The sequence below is a fragment of the Chelonia mydas genome, chromosome 3 (assembly GCF_015237465.2).
Source record: "Chelonia mydas isolate rCheMyd1 chromosome 3, rCheMyd1.pri.v2, whole genome shotgun sequence".
Lineage (NCBI taxonomy): Eukaryota > Metazoa > Chordata > Testudines > Cheloniidae > Chelonia > Chelonia mydas.
The window spans coordinates 38,323,224-38,347,606 of NC_057851.1; the positions used below are offsets into that span (position 1 = coordinate 38,323,224).

Genomic DNA, 24,383 nt, shown 5'->3' on the forward strand with positions numbered 1-24,383 from the left:
AATGCTTGTGGCCCTTAAATATCCATTTACATTTCCTTGCATTTCATTTCAGTTGTCAGGAGGTTAACTCCAATGCACTTGGTTAGTCCAGTTTCATAATTATATTCTGCCTAGCTGAATATGTTTGATATTCCTATCACTGTTTGATATTCTTCACTTTCTGTCCTAAAGTGTTGAGTAATGTTGGTGTTAAGCAGTTACCATGCTTCGCTCCAGAGGTAGCTGCATTCCACTGGTTGGTGAAATGACACTTCGGATTTATCTATACTACGAGTTAGTATGCAACAAGCCTGGGTGCAGATCTACAGTGTTGTACACTGATTGCCAATATGGGCCCTGTTACTGTGCACTGAAAGTTCCTTAGTGTGCTTTGACTTATTTCTGTAGAGAACTTTTAATGTGCATCAGCAGGGTCCATGTGGACAGATATTGCATGGCAAGCTGGCATCGGAAACTACAGTTCTCTAGTGTGCCATGCCCTAATTCTCTGTACAAACATGCCCTAATAGCTTATCAATGTAAATTGAAAAGTGCTTTGGGATAGAAGGCATTATATAAATACAAGAGTCTTATTAATACATCACCAGGGTTATTGCTGCAAGAGGGATTGTCTTAGTGTGAAGTGAAAGAATGCACATAAAAATGAGGCAAAAATTGGAAATGAAAAGAGACTGGCAAACAAAGTAAAGACAAAATTTTACTTACCTATAAGAAGACCGGTTGCTGCAAATATAGACACTTCATGGCAGAGTGAAAGGGACTTGGTGGCAGAGAAGACATATATTGCTGAGAAATTGAAATATTTCTTTGCCTTTATGTTCATCAAGGGGAGAAGAAACATGTCATAACAGATTGGATTTATTGGGAAAGAAAAGAGAATATCATACTTAAATTAAGGGTCACACTAAGGCAGATTGTGGCAAAAAGTATATAAGTGGAAATAAATAGAGCTCCAGGACTGAACAGCCTGCAACTCTGTATTTTCAGAGATGGGAATTGTATTTTAAAAATAATATAGAAATGTATTAAATCCTCAGTGGCAACAAGAGCAACCATGACACATGCACAGAAAGCCTCCCAGAAATAAGCAAGTTACAGAGCTGTAAATTTTGACCTATAGATATACAGCATTGGGAAATAGTCTGTTGATTAAGAGCAAAGTAGGAGTATGGTTTGATAGTATAAACTTCATTCATTTTTTGGTGAAGGGTGGCTTCGGTTCTCTTGCAAAGCAAAGTAAAGTATCTTCAGAACAGAAGACTAAATCACTGCTGATGAGTTAAATGCTTACATGTTGTTCTCTAGAGTATTGGTCCATTTCGGGTCCCACGGAAGTCAATTGGAGTTTTGCTCCACTGACACATAGTGAGGTTAGAGTTGTTGTTTGCAAGAGCAAGCTATACACAGGTTTATGTAGGAATCACAGTTAAGACAAGTGTGATTTATCCATACATACAAAAGCAGCACACCATGATTTTGCCTGTAGCATGAGCCGATAGCTCACAGCTAGAAAGCAACAAAGGTTCAACTATGGTAAGGTTGTTCAAAACAAATTTGTTTTAAGAAGTTGATATGACAGTCATAAATGTCATATTTACAGATTGAACAGGTGATTTGATCGTTGGCCATATTTTAACTGATAACTAGCTTGCATTTTAGTCTACTCTGTCAAGATGCCTCTGGATATTAAAATTGAGGTTATTTTGTCCAGTAAGGGAGGAGTGTAATAGGGTGCTCCACTCACCACACTCTTTCTCTCCCACAGTGACCCAGGAAGTCATCCAGTTCACTGTCCTGCCGGTGACACTTCCCCAGTGGCAGGTAGGGGAACCCGGGTCCGCCCTCTACTCTGGGTTCCAGGCCAGGGACCCTACAACACACAGCCAAGGTCTGTTCAGTCCCCAACCTTGCTGCTTCCTCCTTGGGCTCCTCCCTACTCCATGTCCCACAGGCTCTCTTCTCCGCCTTGCTCTCTTCAGGGTATACCCTGCCTCTGGGCCAGACTTCAGCATCCTACTCTTTCCCTTGGTTCCCATCCTTCCTGCTCTACTAAGCAGAGGGTGACCACAAACTTCCTCCCAGCCACCCTTGCTGCTGCCAACTTCCTGGGTTTATACTAGCCCTGTCCACCTCTGCTCAGGTGAGATTCCATCTAATCAAGGATATAATCTGGCAGGGAGAGATAGACTGTATCTGGCTTCCATTGACCCCTTCAGGGTAAGTGTGGGATGGACACCCCATCTCAAGCAGGAACAATAACATCTTTGCATAGTTCAATTAGCATAACCCTCTTTTATTTGAACCATTTACCACAATTACAGTATTCCTTTTGGGACAAAGTCAGATGAAGAAATATATGAGGATGAAAAGGAAAGGAAATAGGAGAAAAAATTGGATTATTCTCATCCTTGGTCATATGTTGTCCACTCTTCTTCTTCTTCTGGGCTTTCTGCAACTTTCAGAATTGTTAAAAGGCTGGCAGAGTCTGCTTAGCTCTTCTACTTTAGTAGTTTTCATTCTCTACTCATAATGCCAAGGCAAAGCTCTTCAGTTCATAAAAGTTCCATGAGTATTAATGTATGTAAAGCTTTTTTCAGTTTAAATCCAGGATAGACACGTAGTTAGTGTTTCAAATCCTGGGCTACAAGACAATTTTGAGCAGGTGAAAACACAGTGTGCACACTCTGTGTGGGGTCAAAACAAACTCTTGAGTTTATCAATGAACAAATGCTCTGTAAGACAACATAAACTCCAACCTATGTTTTCAGACAGGTTTACCTGATATCATGGTTCTTAGATCTGGGCAGCCCTTCTCAGCCTACACCTTTAGTTCTCTGCCTCTCTTTTCAGGACAGACTCTTACTCCCTTCCCAGCCTATTCTAGTGTGGATTTCATTTACGACATCTCAAGAACACTGTACGAGTCAACATCATTAATATGAAAAGAGGAGAATTTAAAAGAGTGAAAAATTCTACAGCATAGGAATAAATGCAATGGGAAAACAGCAAAGATTTATTTATTTTTTTAAAAGAACTTGAATTTCACTTTGAGTTTTGCCTGAGTAAGGATTGCAGGACTTGGCCCAATAGGAGTAAACATTTTCCTTAAAAACTCTTCTCTCTTTAACATAAGTTTTATATAACTGGCATGTTATTATGTGGTTAGCTTCATAATCAAGGGAAAAGAAAACACGTAGCTTCAGTCTCACTGTCGGGTTATATAATGCTTACTCAATGCATTGCCAGCATTGTCAGACACTTAGAAGAACATAAATTGTTGGGCAAAAGTCAACATGGTTTCTGTAAAGGGAGATCATGTCTTACTAATCTATTAGAGTTCTTTGAAGGGGTCGACAAACATGTGGACAAGGGGGATCCAGTGGACATAGTGTACTTAGATTTCCAGAAAGCCTTTGACAAGGTCCCTCACCAAAGGCTCTTATGTAAATTAAGTTGTCATGGGATAAGAGGGAAGATCCTTTCATGGATTGAGAACTGGTTGAAAGACAGGGAACAAAGGGTAGGAATAAATGGTAAATTTTCAGAATGGAGACGGGTAACTAGTGATGTTCTCCAAGGGTCAGTCCTAGGACCAATCCTATTCAACTTATTCATAAATGATCTGGAGAAAGGGGTAAACAGGGAGGTGGCAAAGTTTGCAGACAATACTAAACTGCTCAAGATAGTTAAGACCAAAGAAGACTGTGAAGAACTTCAAAAAGATCTCACAAAACGAAGTGATTGGGCAACAAAATGGCAAATGAAATGTAATGTGGATAAATGTAAAGTAATGCACATTGGAAAAAATAACCCCAACTATACATACAATATGATGGGAGCTAATTTAGCTACAACTAATCAGGAAAGAGATCTTGGAGTCATCGTGGATAGTTCTCTGAAGACATCCACGCAGTGTGCAGCGGCAATCAAAAAAGCAAACAGGACCAGAGGAATCATTAAAAAGGGGATAGAGAATAAGACGGAGAATTTCTTATTGCCCTTATATATATCCATGGTATGCCCACATCTTGAATACTGTGAACATATGTGGTCTCCTCATCTCAAGAAAGATATACTGGCATTAGAAAAGGTTCAGAGAAGGGCAACTAAAATGATTAGGGGTTTGGAACACATCCCATATGAGGAGAGATTAATGAGGCTAGGACTTTTCAGCTTGGAAAAAAGGAGACTAAGGTGGGATATGATAGAGATAAATAAAATCATGAGTGGTGTGGAGAAAGTGAATAAGGAAAAGTTATTTACTTGTTCCCATAACATAAGAACTGGGGGACATCAAATGAAATTAATGGGCAGCAGGTTTAAAACAAATAAAAGGAAGTCCTTCTTCGCACAGCACACAGTCAACCTGTTGAACTCCTTGCCTAAGGAGGTTGTGAAGGCTAGAACTATAACAGGGCTTAAAAGAGAACTCGATAAATTCATGGAGGTTAAGTCCATTAATGGCTATTATCCAGGATGGGTAAAGAATGTTGTCCCTAGTCTCTGTTTGTCAGAGGGTGGAGATGGATGGCAGGAGAGAGATCATTTGATCCTTACCTGTTACGTCCACTCCCTCTGGGGCACCTGGCGTTGGTCACTGTCAATAGACAGGATACTGGGCTGGATGGACCTTTGGTCTGACCCAGTATGGCCGTTCTTATGTTCTTATTAGCCTTTTTAGGAAAGCCAAAACATTGAGTTTTCATCATACATATTTAATTTGTGATTATTTTAATAGGGAAATTTTTTTTAAAGTAGCTGCTAGATGTATCCATAGCAGAAAGTAGAGGGGAGTTAGATACTCAATGACTTCAATAGGAATTCTTTTAGAGCCTTAAATAGAAACATCAGCATGGAGGCAGATGTTAAAAAGGGGGCATCAAATCCTGTGTCATAGTGCACTGCACTATGAAGATAGTTTAATGTCATGTTAAATTACAAATACATAACAGAAGAAAAGTGTAGGGTAATGATGTATAAAATGAGGTGGATAAGAAAAACAATCTGTTTAGCTAGCAAGAGTTCTGCAAGTAACACAAGGAGATGAAATCACTGTTAACATAAAGTTGTGGCATGAAAGCAATAACATATGCCAAGAAAAGTGGTTTCAGGAATAGACAGTGCATTTTACAGGGGGCTTGGTAGCTCACAATACACTTGCAGCAAAAACACATCCTGATACAGAATGATATAGATGAACATAAGAATGGCCATACTGGGTCAGACCAAAGATCCGTCTAGCCCAGTATCTTGTCTTCCAACAGTGGCCAATGCCAAGTGCCCCAGAGGGAATGAACAGAACAGGTGATCATCAAGTGATCCATCGATTCCTTCCTTTTTTCTCAGGGCTTCTGTTTCAGTTGTCTGTATCACTCTTCTTTTGTAGTATCCACTCACCTTCGACACATACAATGGTCATCAGCATTACAGATCAGTGCTGCCTGAAAGTAGCACAGTTGTTCTAGACAGGAACATAGCCATGTAGTAAAGAGTGACTGTTTAATAGTTTCCTAGACACACTCTCTGGCCCTGATCCTGCAGCTGTATTATTATTACTCTTACTGCAGAGATATTTGGGGATCTAGTGATTAAAGTTTGAGACTAGAAGTCAGAATGCATGTATTCTATTTCTAGGTCTTGGGTAAAGAAGTAAGACCTTATGATTTTAAATACCATGGATGCAGTAAAGTTAAGGTTTTGGGACCAGTAGGGTCCAGTGGCTAAAACAATGGATTGTAAGTCAGGAGACATGGGTTCTAGTCCCAGCTCTGCCAGTGGTCTAGTGTGTGATGTTGGGTCAGCCTCTTCACTTCTCTGTGACTCTGTTAACCATCATCACTGACTGGGCATCAATGTCTCGCATCTGCAAAATGGGAATAATAATGATCTGATCTGGGCTTTATGGGATTCAGTTAAAATTTGTGAAGTGCTCAAACATCTCAGATGAAAGGTGCTATATATGTACAAAGTATTATTTTGTACATATATTTTTATTTTTATTATGCTAGATGTTTCACTGACCTGAGGAAATATTAGGTGGAGACTCTCAAAGGGAATATGAAAAGGAGTACTTGTGGCACCTTAGAGACTAACCAGTTTATTTGAGCATGAGCTTTCGTGAGCTACAGCTCACTTCATCGGATGCATAGCATATCGTGGAAACTGCAGAAGACATTATATACACACAGAGACCATGAAACAAAACTTCCTCCCACCCCACTCCCCCGCTGGCAACAGCTTATCTAAAGTGATCATCAAGTAGAGCCATTTCCAGCACAAATCCAGGTTTTCTCACCCTTCCCCCCCCCCCACACACACATACAAACTCACTCTCCTGCTGGCAACAGCCCATCCCCCTTTGAAACCCCTCTTTATAATGCACATGATAATCAAGGTGGGTCACCTCCAGCACTAATCCAGGTTTTCTCACCCCCCCCCACACCCCCTCCTCCAATAACCACACACACAAACTCATTCTCCTGCTGGCAACAGCTCATCTTACAATGTGCACAGCAATAATCCAAGTTTAACCAGAACGTCTTGGGGGGGGTTTTGCAGGAAAAAAACAAGGGGAGACAGGCTACCTTGCATAATGACTTAGCCACTCCCAGTCTCTATTCAAGCCCAAATTAATAGTATCCAATTTGCAAATGAATTCCAATTCAGCAGTTTCTCGCTGGAGTCTGGATTTGAAGTTTTTTTGCTTTAAGATAGCGACCCTCATGTCTGTGATTGCGTGACCAGAGAGATTGAAGTGTTCTCCGACTGGTTTATGAATGTTATAATTCTTGACATCTGATTTGTGTCCATTTATTCTTTTACGTAGAGACTGTCCAGTTTGACCAATGTACATGGCAGAGGGGCATTGCTGGCACATGATGGCATATATCACATTGGTGGATGTGCAGGTGAACGAGCCTCTGATAGTGTGGCTGATGTTGTTAGGCCCTGTGATGGTGTCCCCTGAATAGATATGTGGGCACAGTTGGCAACGGGCTTTGTTGCAAGGATAGGTTCCTGGGCTAGTGGTTCTGTTGTGTGGTATGTGGTTGTTGGTGAGTATTCGCTTCAGGTTGGGGGGCTGTCTGTAGGCAAGGACTGGCCTTTCTCCCAAGATTTGTGAGATTTCTTGGGAGAGAAAGGGTGAGAGAACCTGGATTAGTGCTGGAGGTGACCCACCTTGATTATCATGCGCATTATAAAGAGGGGTTTCAAAGGGGGATGGGCTGTTGCCAGCAGGAGAGTGAGTTTGTATGTGTGTGGGGGGGGGGCGGGGGGGAAGGGTGAGAAAACCTGGATTTGTGCTGGAAATGGCTCTACTTGATGATCACTTTAGATAAGCTGTTACCAGCAGGAGAGTGGGGTGGGAGGAAGTTTTGTTTCATGGTCTCTGTGTGTATATAATGTCTTCTGCAGTTTCCACGATATGCTATGCATCCGATGAAGTGAGCTGTAGCTCACGAAAGCTCATGCTCAAATAAACTGGTTAGTCTCTAAGGTGCCACAAGTACTCCTTTTCTTTTTACGAATACAGACTAACACGGCTGTTACTCTGAAAAGGGAATATGGCCACATATCTACCATTCATTTAACACCTTTTTTAGAACAATTGTTTCACGCTGCCTCTGTAGACTCAGGAAGACAATCTTGCATCAACTCATATTTGGAAGGGAATCTTCACAACCAGAAGGGTTACAAGCTTAATTGTTTTTAAATGAAAGTCGCTTTGTAGTCTCTTTATACTGTGGCCCTACTTCAAGAAAAAAATGCATGGTATAGAAAATGAAAGCATAGTAGAGCTACCTCTATTGAATACTTTACCAGAGCCTGGTAGGTACGGGTTGACTTATGGCCAGTATCTTGTTTCTTCTCATTTGGGGATCCTAATAGGTAGTTCCATTACTGCCCAGCCTTTCAACAGTATTCTGCTAATGCCATTAGGAGTTATGAGTAGATCTGCCATATATTAATTGAATTGAATAGATAAAAATGGTACTCTAACAGAATACATATATTTGGAGGCAGATTAAATTCATGACCATTCCACAATGCATAATCTCTCAATAGCGTTCAAAGTTTTCCTGAGAGCATCTCAAAGATCTCTACAAGGTTTCAAGTCAGCTTTCATTTACTTTACAGCACTTCACACTCCCAAACTGCAGTCACTAGAGAAGAATTCACTGAAAGTTTTGAAAACAAACTCTCCAAAAGCCTCTCACTTACATGAGAAGTTTTCTATCAACAAAATCAAATCAAGATACCTAACCAAGGTTACGATCTTATTTGTTCTAGCAGTATACATAGTACCAAATATATAGAATCAAGTTGTTTGTATGCTAATAATACTCCTAAATCCAGAATATATTATTTTAAGTATTCTGTATATACATCAATTAAATTATGTTTGAGATTGTCAAAGCAGGTCAGGAGATTTAGCTGCATGTCTTTCTTTACAATTAATAGACAGTGTGTGGCTAAATCGACTTTGAAAATCTGAACCCACAAAACTAGGGCATTGACACTGCTTCCTTTTTTAAAACAACTAGCATTCTTAATAACACTGGGCCAAATTCTTAGTTTCTTATTTGAGGAAAAACTCTCTTTGATTTCAGGATTAAAGACTAGAGAATTTATCCTTCTGTAAATTAATGGAATTACTTAACAGTATTCTTTTCCTACATGTTGTGATAACCCCTCTCTTATATTACTACAGTATTAAACTATCACCCTTCTACTAGAGGTTTAGCAGTTTGAACAAAATTATTGAATTACAATTTTATTACATTCTAGTAACATGACTTTTATATTTCCTGAGCATTTTACATGGACAAAGTAGAAAATCCTTCAAATTGGTGTATATCACATACAGTAATTTACATATATGGTATATAATGTAGGGAACCCATGGTACTTGGAACTGGTGCATCCGAACTGTTTTATTTACTATCCAAACTATAATTTTCTTTAGACAGTTTTCTTCTTGAAAGTCTGTGTGTTTTTGGAGGTGAAGGATTGGTGTGAGAGACTTTGTGAGGGCTGGTTTCAAATAGCCTCAGTAGACTGCAGTTGAGTGTATGGCTTCCAAACAAAAAGTGCAAGCATGTAGGCCAAGTGCCACAAATAATAAGTCACTCCAAAAGGCAGCATCCATGGTGTTTGGCACCATCTACGCTAAAACTCCCTCTGTGCAAATACACAGATTACTGGCATTGTTAGGGGTGTCTGTATTTTAGTGTAATACACTGCCAGTTACCTCAGCTTGGGCTGCCACTCCAATGCCTCAGGGCTGCTGCGGCTGCCTGCCATCCTCTCCGACTTAGGCTACAGTACCACATCCTCTTGCAGGACAGCCACTCACTGGGACTCAGAGTAGCAGCCGTGTTAGTCTGTATCCGCAAAAAGAAAAGGAGTACTTGTGGCACCTTAGAGACTAACAAATTTATTTAAGCATAAGCTTTCGTGAGCTACAGCTCATTCACTGGGTGCATGCAGTGGAAAATACAGTAAGGGGATTTTATATACACAGAGAACATGAAACAATGGATGTTACCATACACACTGTAATGAGAGTGATCAAGTAAGGTGAGCTATTACCAGCAGGAGAGGAAAAAAAAAACTTTTGTAGTGATAATCAAGGTGGGCCATTTCCAGCAGTTGACAAGAATGTGTGAAGAACAGTAGTGGGGGAAAATAAACATGGGGAAATAGTTTTACTTTGTGTAATGACACATCCACTCCCAGTCTTTATTCAAGCCTAAGTTAATTGTATCCAGTTTGCAAATTAATTCCAATTCAGCAGTCTCTTGTTGGAGTCTGTTTTTGACTTTTTTTGTTGTAATATTGCCACTTTTAGGTCTGTAATAGAGTGAACAGAGAGATTGAAGTGTTCTCTGACTGGTTTATCAGTGTTATAATTCTTGACGTCTAATTTGTGTCCATTTATTCTTTTACGTAGAGACTGTCCGGTTTGGCCAATGTACATGGCAGAGGGGCATTGCTGGCACATGATGGCATATATCACATTGGTAGATGTGCAGGTGAACGAGCCTCTGATAGTGTGGTTGATGTGATTAGGCCCTGTGGTGGTGTCCCCTGAATAGATATGTGGACACAGTTGGCAACGGGCTTTGTTGCAAGGGTAGATTCCTGGGTTAGTGTTTTTGTTGTGTGGCGTGTGGTTGTTGGTGAGTATTTGCTTCAGGTTGCGGGGCTGTCTGTAAGGAAGGACTGGCCTGTCTCCCAAGATCTGTGGGAGTGATGGGTCGTCCTTCAGGATAGGTTGTAGATCCTTGATGATGCGCTGGAGACGTTTTAGTTGGGGGCTGAAGAGTACCCAGAAGTTACCTACTACAGGACAGGCCCAACAAAGAAAATAACAGAACGCCACTAGCCATCACTGTTTTGTAAAAGAAATTATGATCTTCATGGAAGTACGCTCTTGGCTATTAAACGTTTGCCAAGAAGTGGGGAGACAGCATGTTTCTGTGTGTGAATTGTGGATATGTGGACTGTCAAAGTGACAATGAAGTAGTATGCTCACAGTAATATTGCAAGAGTGCATGCCCAAATAGTGTACTGATACACTGGTATACAATTTGCATACATTTTACACTTAAGTTATACTGCATTTTTTACAAAACAACTAAGTTTATTAAGTGAAATTGATATAGTTATAAGCAACAGCATACAAACTATATTATGTAATGAATTAGACACAACTAGAATTCTGTCACATAGAAACATATTGGAGAATTCTTCAATTAATGATACTTAAGGCCATGTACTGTCCTTGTCCACAGAAGCCACTCCTATTAATTTTACAGTGATGATATGACCTTGGGGAGAGAGATTTTATGTTTTGTGAAGAAAATGACTTCACATTTAATTCCTTTCACCATAAAAGATCCCAAAGCATTGTACAACACCACAGAAATACACAGAAATGGTTTCAGGGTGGCAGAAATGCAGACAAGTGGCACATGATATGCCGTACAACTGGGATGCGTAGAGATTTTGATCTAGGTCACTGGGGCAAATCTCTATTTCCATACAGTGCTGGGAATCTTTAAAATAGATAATGTGCATATAAAGTGGTTAACAGGTAGCTCAGAAGACCCTTTCTCACATTATAAGTCTCATGGCTATCAATTTATCTACTTCTTTGTGGATGTACCAAGTTGATCCTGTGGGATTTTAATTAGCATTCCCGGTAAGACTAAATATGACAAACCTGATGTTAGATGAATAAACAGTCCCTTATTACATGAATGTAACAGGTCAGATTTAGTCCTGTTATTGTAATTCACATTATTTCTACACAATGGACCAGATTCTCAGCCAGTGTAAATTTGGCATTGTTTAACATTGGCAGAGGACTTTCCCAAACATTTTATCAAATTAAGGAGAGAATTCCAAGGTCTTAATCTTAAAGTCCTCATTTGGGTAAAACTCCCATTCGAACACACTTAAGAAAAAAGTTATAGCATATTGTTGCTCTCTGTGAAGCATACAGTCACTCTCCTCCCTTTGCCAGTTGCCTCCCCAGTCCAAGCACTGGTTATGCCATCCCTTTGTAGTCCTGATACTGGTCTTCTGAAATCCTTTCTACCACTGATTTCTTACCTCTAGCATGAGAATTCCTCTTAGAGATCCTGTGTAAGACCCTGACTCTGCCCATGCTGGACTTCACACGAGTAGTCCCATTGACTGTGTAAAACTAAGCACGTGCAGAAGTATTTGCAGTATCAGGGCTTAAATCTGCTCCATAGAGGGGTCACTCCTGCAAGGTGCAGAGAAGATCCCGGAGGCGCTGAGTGCTTTTAAATTCCATTGAAGTCAACAGGAGCTTGAAGTTACTCAGCACTTCCAGGAGTTGTGCTCCCTCTTGTGCAGCTGAGCCCATGGAGGGTTTACACATGTACAAAAACCCTAAGAATTATGAGATGTGCTGGTCCTTTCCTGCTTATCCCAAAGTGTGTGAATAACCCAAGCACTGACATGGCATATTTTCTCATGTACTGCAATTCCAGCATGCTGGAATCTCTGTAGCATACCTGTGATATTTGGTATCTCTTCCACATGGCAACCTCTTAGGCTATAGCAAATGTTGTCATCTGGCAGTCCCATATTTATATTCTGCACAGCACTGAAAGTACTGTCAGCATCCATCAAATAATAAAATAATAGCCTTGTAAACCTTATTATCTCTACTATGGCCAAAAGCAGTAGCTTGGCTAGCCACATAGTATAGCTTCTGATCTGTTAAATAATGAAGTAAAATTGGCTTCAACCAGGAACCAATGCAAGGGTCAGATTTTAAAGTCTTTTATTCCATAATTATAGTGTTATCCCTCTTTATATATGAATATAGATTTATATAGCTATATACCCTTCTCTACTGTTGGTCACCAATACTCATTGGACCACATTATAAATTTAGATATGTAATCTCTTTCCATGTGTTCTGTGAAGCAACTATTACATTTCTGGTCCTGCAAAGCAGTGATCCTTTGTAATGGATCTACTATGGCTATTTTTAAGGTTAGGACAGATGTTAAGCAGGGTTGTGTCATTGCCCTGGTGCTCTTCTCCAACTTCCTCACTGTGATAATCTATTTGATCACTGACAAGATCCCGACAGCAGTGCAGCTAATCTATCAAATGCATGGTAAGCTGTTCAACATGGCCCACTTTTGATTGAGAACCAAAACGTTACTGACTTTAGTCGTTCAGCTTCAGTATGCGGACGACGCTGTAGTGTGTGCTCACTTGGAAACAGATCTTCAGGCGGTCATCAGTGTCTTTGCTGAAGCATACCAGATAGTGGGACTGACACACAAGATCCAGAAGACAAAGGTCCACTATCAGCAAGCACAACTCCTAGCACCAGCAATAAAGATTCTTGATAACCTTCTAGAGAATGTTGTGCATTTCCCATATCTTGGAAGCCAACTCTCCCAGACAGGTGACATTGACGGAGAAATCCAGTACCAGCTCAAATGTGCTAGCCGAGCTTTTGGTCATCTGAAAAAGAGCGTGTTTGAAGATTGCAACATCAGAATTAAAACCAAACTTCTGGTTTATAAAGCTATTGTGATACCCACCCTATTGTATGGGGCTGAAATGTGGACAACATATAGGAAAGGCGCTGGCAAAGTATCAGCAATGCTGTATGAGTAAGATTATTCAAATTAAATGGGCTGATAGATGCACTAATATCAGGGTCCTCTTGCAAGCTGATATAACGAGCAGATTGCCAAAATAAGTTTTCTGTTCTCAATTCAGCCAAGGCAAATATGCTAGAGGATGGCAGAAAAAACACTATAGAGATGTCCTAAAGGCTAATATGAGGAAATGCAACATTGACATTAACTCCTGGGAATGTATAGCCCAGGACCGAATAATGGAGGAATTGTTTGCGGCAGGGAACGCTGCAATTTGAGAACCAGGTATATGTAACAGAAAAATGGGAGCAACAGAAAGAGCACACCCTGACACGAACCAACATCCCAGGTTCACCCATGTGGAAATACATGTCTGCAATGTGGAAGAGTTTGTGGCTCTAGAATAGGCCTCATCAGTCATCAACGGACCCACAGATAACTTGAAATGGACAATCCATGAAAGATAATCATCCTCAACTTTGAGGGATTGCCGATGATGATGATATTTTTAGACATCATAAAATAATAAATGATGATAATTTGCTCATCATCCCAGAAAGGATAGAATAGTAGGTATTACTAGACTGAGAACACAGGGTCACCAAATGAAACACTTAGAAAAAAATGAGTGTTTTCTGAGAGAAGTGAAGGAAAATTATTTTTTAGTGGATGATGGAAGGATGAGATGGGATACTCATTTAGAGAGAGCAAAGTCAAGTCAAATGAAGAAGTAAGTAATCCAAGCTAGAATGATGAAATATTTATTAAACAATCTGTAAAAGGTTGTCAGTTTTTGCTTGAAACACTTCACCCGTTAGCAGATGTTACTGTAGGGAAAGGGTGATGTTGGGGGGGGGGGGGCTGACCCACTGAGGCAGGTGGCTTGTTTCTCTAGCCAGATATAAGGGAGTAGCTAGCTTGAAATGGAGACCTAAATTCTCCTTTTCATCACTCTGGCAGCATAAAGGGATGTTAAATTTGGTTTAAAATACATGTACACTCATTTTAAGGCTCTTTATGCTGCCAGAGTGGTGAAAAGGAGCCTTAGTGTAACTGAGAATTCCAAGTCATGAGGCTCCCCAAGCCTAAGGACACTCTGTGATGGAAGGCACTCCTGTATTCTCACCCTATATGCTATTGTAATACTCTTTGTACAAAATATGCCTTGTAAGGTGTCAGTTAAAACTGGTCAATAATATCATGGTAAAGTGTATATAGCATCATTATATGTCAAGTGATTAACATAAGCTGAAATCATGACTCACGTGTGTTTATCAGCCAAGTCTGGAAAGTGGGTAAATCTGTTCCTCAAAGACAAAGGGCAAGTTGACGCCCCAGCCAGGTGTCATCAAAACTAATGGGCCATCACTGATCAAGTTGGCCATTCTTTGGCAAGGACTGGTGGGGGAGGGGAGGAGGTGGAGGAACAAAGCAATCTGATCTTAGCAAACAACCTCTCCCCTCCTTGCCACGAGACTCCATGTCTCTTTGCTCTCGGCTAAAAATAACTTTATCTAGGGTCACTCTCAGGGAAATGCATTTTCAAAGGGTGTCTGAACTATAAAAATGAGCAGCAAACCCACCCCAGGTTCTCTCTCCCAGTCCATTTCTCTCTTTTCCATCAAGAAGACAAAATAAAAAACCTATAGACTTTGGATGCAGATCCTGACCTGATACTTGGTCAGCAATGATACTGGGAACCTGTGGTTAGAACTTCACCTTAAACCAAGGCTAGTTTGTTAAATTTAGAAAGTGTTTTATCTTTATTTTTCCTGTAACCATTTCAAACTTTAATGCCTTATTACTTGTACTCACTCAAAACCTATCTGTAGTTAAATAAACCTCTTTTTTTGCTCTTTAATTAATATTAATCTAGCCTTGTGAACTATGTGGGTGTAGTGAGGCGGTGTGGCTTCCTGCCACCCCGAAGAGGGTGCCGGAGTGCCGGGTGCCATCCGGGTGCCGGAGTGGGCGGAGCTAGGGAGCTCTGAGCCTGCCCCTCAGCAGGTCAGGCGGTGACCCAGAAGCATAAAAGCTCGCCCTCAGAGCTCACTGGGGGCCCAGCTGCTGGGGAGGCAAGACTCCTCCAGCCTGGCCTGTGACTGAGAAGCCCCCGTGGCCCAAGGTGCATGCCAGGATTGGCCTGACTTGCCCTGCGGCGGCTACCCAGAGGAGTTGCTGAACCTGCCCAGAAGCCGCTACCTGGAGGAGTTGCCGGACCTGCCACTTGCCAGTTACCCTGAGGAACCCATGGTGCTGGACGCCTCGGAGGACACCGCCTGGACCCAGGTACCCCAAGAGGGGGAATCAGGAAGTAGCCCGGGGGCAGCTGACTGTAGTCTGGCTGAGGAACTGCCAGAGCCTATGACAGTGTGTTGCGGCCAGGAGCCCCACTGACATAGAAGCGGGTCTTCTGCCGCTGCTAGGGCCCTGGGCTGGGATGCAGTAGAGTGGGAGGGCCTGCGTCCCCCCTGCCACCCAACTTGTGGATGGCAGTCTCCCCCTCTTCCAGGTCCTTTAGAGGCCTGGGCCTGCTCACATTGAACTGTTTGCTCAGCCCCTGCCTGTGGGTCTGAGCTACTGACTTGGTTGCCCTGCCCTGATCCAAGGCCTGGGCCTATTTCTATATACTGTTTGCTACTGCTCAGCCCCTGCCGGAGAACCTGAGCACCTGACTTATTGTTGCCGCGCCCTGACCTAGGGCTTGGGCTTACGGTGCTTGTTCCAGTTGCCGCAAGGGCAGCCGAGGGAGACTCCCGTGGCCAGACTAATTTCCCCAAACATTATCTGTGTGTCGTGAGCCGGTGTGGCTCCCCGCTGGCCCGGAGAGGGTCGAGCCCCGGCTAGCCGCATTACAGTGGACAACTCCATTTAAGGTGGCAAATTGTTGTATATTGTTCCCTTACAGGGACAACAAATCTTTGTAATCTGAACTGTCCAGGAGAGGGCTAGACTGTGCAGTACAGAATACACATTTGGGGTGGGGGGAAATTTAGGACTCTGAGTGTGTTGGGGTCACCTTGCACGTGGTAATCAAGACTGGTGGAAGCCACACTGTGGCTGGAGTGTGCTGACAGACTGCAGCTATAGAAAGACACTCAGATGTGGCTTGGATGCTGGAAGGCAGTTTGTGAGTGGCCCACGTGGGAGCGACAGCAGCAAGGCATTATAAGGCACCTAAGGTTGCAGGGCAGGAGTGACACAGCCCGTCACTGGTCTGGATTGCAGCCTGGAATGTTATATTCTCAAGCCAAGGGAAAAGGCTTGAGTTGAACTTCATTATCTTATTTTTAATAAAGTAAAAGCAAACCTCAGGAAGGGGAGCAAGTTTTGACTATTCACATTCTTTTACTGCACCCATTACCATGGTTTCTGAGTGCCTATCTGACTCACTGCTCTTTGAGCTATGATATGTGACTCTGCACAGTGCAGTGAGTTCCTTTTAAAAACACACTGGGAAAGGCACCTACTCACACTATCCAGCAGTATAAATCTGCTGGTTTAATAAATTGGAATCAAAACAATGAAGCCAAGAGTGTGCACTAATCATGAACTCTTTCGGAGTTCACACTGCTTCGCCTTCCATCACAAGGCAATGATCAGGGTTTGAACTGGAGTTTCTAATTTGAAGGATAACATACTACTTCCTATATTCTCTGAAGAATGAATTTATGCGATCTAGAAGGAAGAGATTTATGGTAAACTCAATATATTGAAGCAGAAAACGCAGCAGTTAAGGCAGGACACGTTTGAGAGAAGTGTCCTCAGGAGAAAACACACGAATAGATGATCCAATAAGAAAGGAAAGTTGGCCAGGCATGAAGGAGGCCATAAATAACATAATATTTCTTTTCTGTCTTCCACACAACCTACTAGTAAATTACTTTAATATCTTCTGTGCAAATCCAGGACATATTTTCCCTGTTGGTGGTTCATGATCAGCTAATAGAAGTTAACATTCTAAGAGAACATAAATATGACAAAATCACCAAGGCTGAAGGTGAAGAGAAGTAAACCATTCTGGATGAGATTGCATTCTTGCAAACAGATCTGAGGCAATGGAAACATTTACTCTATTAATAATTGTGCTGTTTTGGATGAATGATTCATCTAATATTTTATCCTCTAAATATGAAAAAAATGAATTCGATAACCTCATACCAGCAAAAGGCTTTAAACTGCAGATTGTGATGTGCCTGCCAGGCAAATGTCATTCTTTGGGCATTCATAAAAAGCTTTGTTCTTCTAATTAACAAGAGGAAAAGAGCTGATTCCAGATATTCAGGGAGTTCCTTACAATGGAGGAATAGTGGGAGCATGTTCTGCATACATACAGTAGTGTTCTCACTTAATAAAATATTTATCTATTAATGCATGAGTTAAAATATTTCCTCTGATGTTTTGAGGTAGGAAGCTTTTACTTAGGTCTGAAGAAAAGACCTTGAAACAGCTTCTAAGCCACAATAGCATTTTTTTTAACAACTATCCTGTAGGTAATTATGAAAACTTCAGAAATTGACACACATGGCCCTTTTTATTCATGTAATTAATCTTAAATGAAATTTAAATGTTTCTTGTAAATTAATATACATTTAAAATATGTAATTTTTCAAATGTAATTGAGGTTTTTTCCCCCCTGAGAATTACTACCAATTGAATTCAATTCCATTAGGCTTGATATAGACATAATGTGCTGTTGAAAATCTGTCTGTAAATACTGATAATTCCATATTCAGAACATACAAACTAATTTTAATAAATAATCCAAATGTATGCTATATTAGAATCATAGAAGATTAGGGTTGGAAGAGACTTCAGGAGGTCATCTAGTCCAACCCCCTGCTCAAAGCAGGACAATCCCCAACTAAATCATCCCAGCCAGGGATTTGTCAAGCCGGGCCTTAAAAACCTCTAAGGATGGAGTTTCTACACCTCCCTAAGTAATCCATTCCAGTGCTTCACCACCCTCCTAGTGAAATAGTTTTTCCTAATATCCAACCTAGACCTCCCTCACTTCAACTTGAGACCATTGCTCCTTTTTCTGTCATCTGCCACCACTGAGAACAGCCTAGTTTCCATTCTCTTTGGAACCCCCCGGCAGGTAGTTGAAGGCTATTATCAAAACTCCCGTCACTCTTCTTTTCTGCAGACTAAATAATGCCTGTTCCCTCAGCCTCTCCTCATAAGTCATGTGCCCCAGACCCCTAATCATCTTCGTTGCCCTCTGCTGGATTCTTTCCAATTTGTCCACATCCTTTCTGTAGTGGTGATGACCAAAACTGGATGCAGTAAGCCAGATGTGGCCTCACCAGTGCTGAATAGAGCAGAATAATCACTTCCCTCGATCTGCTGGCAATGCTAATGGAGTCCAATATTCCGTTAACCTTCTTGGCAACAAGGAGCACACTGTTGACTCATATCCAGCTTCTCATTCACTGTAATCCCCAGGTCCTTTTCTGCAGAACTGCTGTTTAGCCAGTCGGTCCCCAGCCTGTAGCAGTGCACGGGATTCTTCCATCCTAAGTACAGGATTTTGCACTTGTCCTTGTTGAACCTAATCAGATTGCTTTTGGCCCACTCCTCCAATTTGTCTAGGTCACTCTGGACCCTATCCCTACACTCCAGCATATCTACCTCTCCCCCCAGCTTATATTAAATTTGATCTAATTTTACCTGAGGGCTTTCCCCTCCTCTCCCCTTAGAGATACTGCTTAAATAGTAAAGAAAATGAGTGTTTTAGTTTTTTCAGCCCACAGAAGACATGGCGCAATCTTCAGTGGCCCCAAAGGAACTGAGACGCTCAGTCACCTTTATACTTCCTCTGATCTCTCTGCAGTGAAGCGGCAGAAGCTCCTGGAACAAATCAGACTAGCCAAATGACTGCTCTAATTTACACTGGTTAGAATGGTCCTGAGGTGAAAATCCTGCTGTTCAGGGATTGGCAGAGTACATCATGCTCCAGCCAGCCACTCCTTTCCCTTCCTTGGAATGCCTTGGCTAGTCCCAACATACCTCCTACACCAAAAGGACCAGAAGAGCTGGCATAAAGCTGGTCAGTCCAGGATTCTCCCATGCAGGGGGGATCCTCTCTCCCTTCATTGCAATGATAAGGTCACTTTGTGCCACTCCGGCAGTGATTTTGTGGTTCATGCCCTGGCTCATAGTTTTCAGCATTAAGACTACCACTCTATTTGTAACTAACTGAAGATTACCTAAATCTGCATTTTAAAACTCCTTAAACCAGCCCCTCTAATTTGCTGCAAGACTGTGCTGGAGTATAGTATTATATTTTCTAACTCCCTGTGTTATGGCTTTGCTAAATTTGGGATTGAGTAAATAACTGTAAATATTTTTTTTAACTATTCAGAATAAAGTCATTTTATCTAGGCCCTCAAACCTCCTCCAGCACACATGCATCTAGGGCCACACCCAGCTGCAGAAACACAGACACTGAGATCAGCTCTCTGTAGGAAGACTCAGCTTGGAAATTGCCCAGCGCTCAAGTGCACACCTCTTCTGGAGGGTAAACCCAAAATTATATTGTCTTGCGCTGCACAGAAAACTGTACAGTGTAAGCTCATGAAATTTGCTTCCTCCCTCAATGTGGAGGAAGATATGCACAGCTTTTTGAACCCCAATTATGAATTGCACAAACTGGTTAAAGAAAACAAACCCAAATTTATTAACTACAAAGGATAGATTTTAAGTGATAAGGGATAGCAAACAGATCAAAGCAGATTACTGAGCAAAGAAATCAAACACGCAAACTAAGCTTACACTAAAGAAACTGGCTACAAGTAGTAATTTCTCACCCAAAATGTTTTAAGCAGGTTGCAGAGTTTCTTGAAGACAAACTGCTCTTGCTTGCAGCTTAGAACTCCTAGTATTCCTTTCACAGGCCACACAGCTTCTAGCATAGCTCCAGTCCTTTCTTCCCCAGATCAATCTTAGGTGTTTTCAGCAGTCATCTTGGGCAGGGATTCAGTGAAGAACCGACCCTGATTAACTCGCTTCCCTGCCTTAAATAGAATTTACATATGGCAGGAATCCTTTGTTTCCCAGTTTGAGCCCCACCCTATTTGTGGAAAAATACTAGCAGTCCAAGATGGAGTCCATTACCAGGTGACATGATCACATGACCCTGCAGTGTCAAAACAGCCATAAGTCCTCAGGAAGACTTCCCAGGAAGATGGGAGATTAGCATCTTCAAAGTCCTATTGTTCGCCCTAATGGCCCATACAGACTGATTGCATTCTGCATTCCCCAGATGTAAACCCACTTCTAATTGTTACATTGTCAATATTCCTAAATTTAGATACAAAAATGATACATGCATACAAATAGGATAATCATATTCAGTAAATCATAACCTTTCCAATGATCTCATGAGACCTATCTTGCATAAAATACATCCTAGATAATATCATCATCTTATAACAATATTTCTATGAAGAATATGGGGAGTAGCATCACAAACTTATTTTTGTCATTCAAGTCAAAAAGATATGACTGGATGTATCCAGAATGCAGTTCTGTTGATTACTAAGTTGTCATTTTTATATAGTTCCTTTTCAGAGCAAAACTGCACTTTAGTTGTGAAAGCTGGTAGAAGGAGAGTATCTTCATATCTTTACTCTAAGCATAAATAAAGTATTGGTGCTAGTGATGAGTAAAAGGGAAAAAAATCATCTCAGTGGGTTGTTTTCATTAGGACTTGAAATTGGTGATGGAGTCAGGTATTTATTTGATGCAGTCTTGTTTATTTACAAAGCATGTACACAGCCCTGCCCTGTCATCTTGAACACAGGAAGAATCAAACAGGAGATAGTTTCTTTGCTCACAACTCCAAGCCTCTTTCAGCCAGCACTCAGCCCCAAAAGTTCTCTCTCGAGGCATTTTCTCAGACACTCTCTGTAGGCTTTCAGTCCTTGTTCTGCTGCCGCCAGGGCTTTTCTGTGTCTGTTTCTGTGGTGTCTCTCACTGTAATACAAATAAGTAATAATAGAGGTCCCATTGTCCTAGGTGCTGGACAAATACATGATGAAACAAGCCCTAACCTGAATTGTTTACAGTCTAAATAAACAAGACAAAGTATAAGATGAGACAGGGAGGTAAAAACAAAATAAATCAGTAACTTCTTTCCCTGGTTTGACTGAACTTTTTTGAAATGTTACCTAAGGGGGATTTAGGAGCACAAGCCCATTAAAAGTCATTTTGAACTGTGTGCCTAAGTCCCTTGGATGCTTTTGAAAATCTCACTCCTAACTGATCATTGCCAATACTGATAATTGTTCCACCAATAAATAACCACCTGCTTCTGAACCTACTGGCTGTATACAAAAAGGTGGAGTCAGAACACTCTTTAACTGGATTTCTTAATCTTGCATATTGGCACTATTACCTGCATTGTTAAATTCATTCCAGGGGCCCAAATATAATTTCCAATGTACATAGACAACCATTGCATATTGCACCAGATGTAGAGTAAAGTGATGCAGACTAGGGGAAAGTATTGCTATTATATTCCCACTGATTGTCGTGATGTATGTGATTAGTAGTTCTGATGAGCACAGTCAGCTGAAACTAGAGGGTATGGCCAGGACAAATGTAGGTGCAGTCAATACTAAACCTACTGTGTGGAATTCTGCCCTCCATAACCATAATGCACAAAGGAGGTTCAATTTAAAGCTGCTTGGAGCTACTTTAAATGGCACATTTCAGCCTGTGATTTAGAGTAGGCAGGACAATAGAATTAGATATGGCAATAAGAGCTGCTAGACACTCATCTAGGTAGGAGATGTGAAGGTGAGTGAGATGACAAGGTAAGCTAGTTCCGGACAGCAAGAAATGCTCAGTTACTTACAGAAAGCAGCAAGGTTGTAAGGTAAGTATGAGGGGTGAGTCCTAAACTTCTGGAATGTACAGGTCCATTATGCTATCCGTGCATTCACAAACATGAGGGCCCAGCAAAGGTACTCTGGAGCCAAGGAGGCAGCACACCAAACTGCATTATATGGTTTTTCAAACGGGCAGGCCATATGGCTGTACAAACAACCGAGATACAACAGGTACAATGCCTGTCTAACCCAACTGCAGCACAAATCCAGTCCTTCAGTGACTCGGAGGCACTGTCAGAAAGAGTCTCTAGAAGGCCATCAAACCAGTAGCAGGTACAGAAAGGTCATAACATTTCCTCCTACATAGCACATTCCAAGGTCTGTTTTGTCCAGAATTGTAAATATCATGTGTCTGCTTCAGAAGTGGTGGTAGCTTTTACATTCATATCCCCAGTGATATCAGTTGCTGTGGTTTGTTCTGCTTGTTCTTGGTAGACACCATTGGTGAGGAAGGTTTTATGGCAACTCCCTTCATATGGTCACAGTGCACTCTGTTTGACACCAGTCATTGCTGGCTTTGCAGCTGTCTTAAAGAGGGATTTTGAATAGATTGTCCAATTGCCTTAACTTCTGTCCTCCAGTTTTATGCATTCTCTTTCTCCTCCTTTTATAATTGAGAGAGAGAAATCAGGCTCCAGATCTTCATGCTTTTCATGCCCTTTGCATCTGTCCTTCACATATCTCGATCTGAAAGGAAGTAGAAAATAGATGTGACAAACACATATGTTACCTGAAATGTTTGGTTTTTTTCAGTCACTATTAAAGTCTATTGATCTTTGCAGTCAATAGAAATCCGATTCCCATACTCTGGTGTTAACCTCTCAGCACTAAATCTTCATAGTGACCTTATTAAAAATCAATATTTGTTTATCAGTAAATGTCTTGTACTTAAGCAACTTGTAAAACTGATAAAATACAGATAGCTACCATTTCAAGGAAGTGCTATTTTCAGTTGGTCACACGAATTGTACTACTGCATTTGTCATGTGCATTTTAATTTTGAATATAAAAATACATATTTTCTAGTTGTTTTTTTCTGGCATGAATTTTAACTTAAGGCTCTTTTAGGCTTTCTAGAAATGTCATGCTCAGTTCTAATACAGAAACTGAACCTCGCTACATACTATCCTATGATGAATGTGGTGATGGCAAACATTGCTTGAAAGAGTGATTCAAATTAGGAGTCTCATTTAAAGTTTACTCTGGAATATTAATCTTGTCATGTTGTACATAACTATATACAATACCAGCATTAGGGAACACAAGTACACATTTTTAGCATAATTTACTAAGAAATTTTGGGCTAAAAGTTAGCTAGAAATATAGGGTCAGATGTTCAGCCACTGTCCAGCTGCTTTGAGTTGCTTAGGCGCCCTGTGTCGTGTAAAGTTGACGGCTCTGCTCCCCTCCTCAGCACAGAAGGCATTCCAGGCTTGTGGCTGAGGGCATGAGAGAGTGGGAGCAAGGCACTCTTCACTCAGTGAATTCCTAGCAGGTGAAATTGTCCCTAGGGGGCAACCCATACAACCAGCATAATTAAGTTGTGGCCCTTAGGCTACTCTAAATTATTCCGATGGCAGAGTGGCCCTTGATTGGCCTCAGCAATAGAGGATTAGAAGTAGGGCGATTGCGTATAGGACCAGATAGATTGCATGACCACAGACAGGCCAAAGGGAAATAAAATAGCCCCCCTGTTTTTCATCTCATGATGCCTGAAGACTTGAGGATGGTGATATTGTCACAATCATGTGAAGTGGTGTGTGGAAAATGGTGGTTTAAATTTAACAGCTTTCCATGAGACATCAGTTCTGGGGCTTGAATCAATTGCTTTATTTTAATAGAAAGAAGAAGATCTTCACAATACATAGTCTTAAATAGGATGAATAGATGTTCTCAGCAGACCCCAAGGCAAATTGTTGGGTAGTCCACTTGAAAGGCTCAGGACAGCCCTTTGCTCCGTACTTTGACTCTGAGAATGCTGAACGCGCTGTTCTAAGCTTTCTATAGAACTGAGATTTTAATAAGAGAGGTTGGCTGCCCAATGATCCTGTATTAGGACCTTTCCACGATCTAAAACCATTTCCAGTACAAAGTTAATGAGTAATATTGTAGCACCAGAGGTGTGAGAGGAGACCACATTGTAGAACAACCCACCAATCCTGCAAATGCAGGCTGCATCTCCACACAGCACCATCTGCTGCCTCTAAAGCTGGTGATAGGCAACATTGCCCCCCCCACTAAAAAAAACACCTTTGATTGAAATCCCATCCCCCCAGCCTGTCTCAAACAACACCCACTGCAATCCATGTAATGCGGGAGGGGT

The 24,383-nt window shown here is 41.4% G+C and overlaps 1 protein-coding gene across 4 annotated transcripts in view; it reads left to right on the top strand.

The window, feature by feature from the left end:
- Positions 1-24,383, top strand: part of DLGAP2 (DLG associated protein 2) — a 694,939-nt gene that overhangs the window by 277,600 nt on the left and 392,956 nt on the right. The gene's annotated exons all lie outside the window — the stretch shown is intronic.